This window comes from Pteropus vampyrus, unplaced genomic scaffold (genome assembly GCF_000151845.1).
Source record: "Pteropus vampyrus isolate Shadow unplaced genomic scaffold, Pvam_2.0 Scaffold329, whole genome shotgun sequence".
In the NCBI taxonomy this organism is placed as follows: domain Eukaryota; kingdom Metazoa; phylum Chordata; class Mammalia; order Chiroptera; family Pteropodidae; genus Pteropus; species Pteropus vampyrus.
In genome coordinates, this window is record NW_011889110.1 from 616,097 (window position 1) to 617,085 (window position 989).

Sequence of the window (989 nt, forward strand, 5' to 3'; positions counted from 1 at the left end):
CAGTCACAGACTTCAACCTCTCTGCGGCCATCTGCTGACCCTGCGCTTCCGACCGTCACGAACGGTCCGGTGCGCGTGAAGCTGGCAGTGGTCTGCGGGCGGTCAGCTTCCTTCTGCCGTCTCCTCACCCTGCAGAAAACACGGTTCTGGTTCCGCGGCCCTGACGTCATCGACCACGACGTCTGTGACTCTGCCCACTTGTCAAGCTTTCCTGCTCTGACACCAGCTGCTTCCAGCACGTGGACTTCTTCTTGTCCTTGCTCTTTGTGCCGGCCACTGTGCTGCTTATCGTGGTCTCCTACGTCCTCATTGCGGCCGCAGCGCTGCACGTCCCCTCGGCCTCTGGGCACCAGAGGGCCTTCTCCACCTGCGCCGCCCACCTCACCACGGTGGTTTCAGGCTACAGCGGCACCGTCTTTATGCGAGGCCGGGCAGGGGCCACGCCAACACCTCAACAAGGTGGTGGCCCTGATGACTGCAGCGGTGACCCCTTTCCTCAATCCCTTCATCGGCACCTTCCAGAAAGAGAAGGTCAAGGAGGTCACTGAAGATATGACCGAAAGGATGCTCCTCAGAGGCTCCCACAGATGAGAGGCCGGAGGGCACCTGTCAGGTGACGGGAGTAAGGACCTTGCTGCAGGCGGGCACCCAGGTGCCTGGCGGAGCTCCTCACCCTCCTTCCTCTTAGTCTCTCCCGCCCCGCCACCCCACAGAAGTCTCTGCCACTCACTGCAGACAGCTAATGAACTCCCCCGTCTGGATGTCTCAAAGGCAAGTGTCTGTGAGCCTCAGCTAGTGAGGGACGGATGGGGTTGAGGGAGCTGTGGAGCGAAAACGGTGCAAACATATCAACTAGAGGAGAGAATGCAGGTGAAGCTTAGTCTGGGGTCTGGCACGTAGTAAGAGCTCAGCAAATGTAGCTATTGTCGTAAAAAATGTGCTATTAACAGTCTCTCCTCCCAGTCCTGCTCCGTGGTTTAGTTTACGTT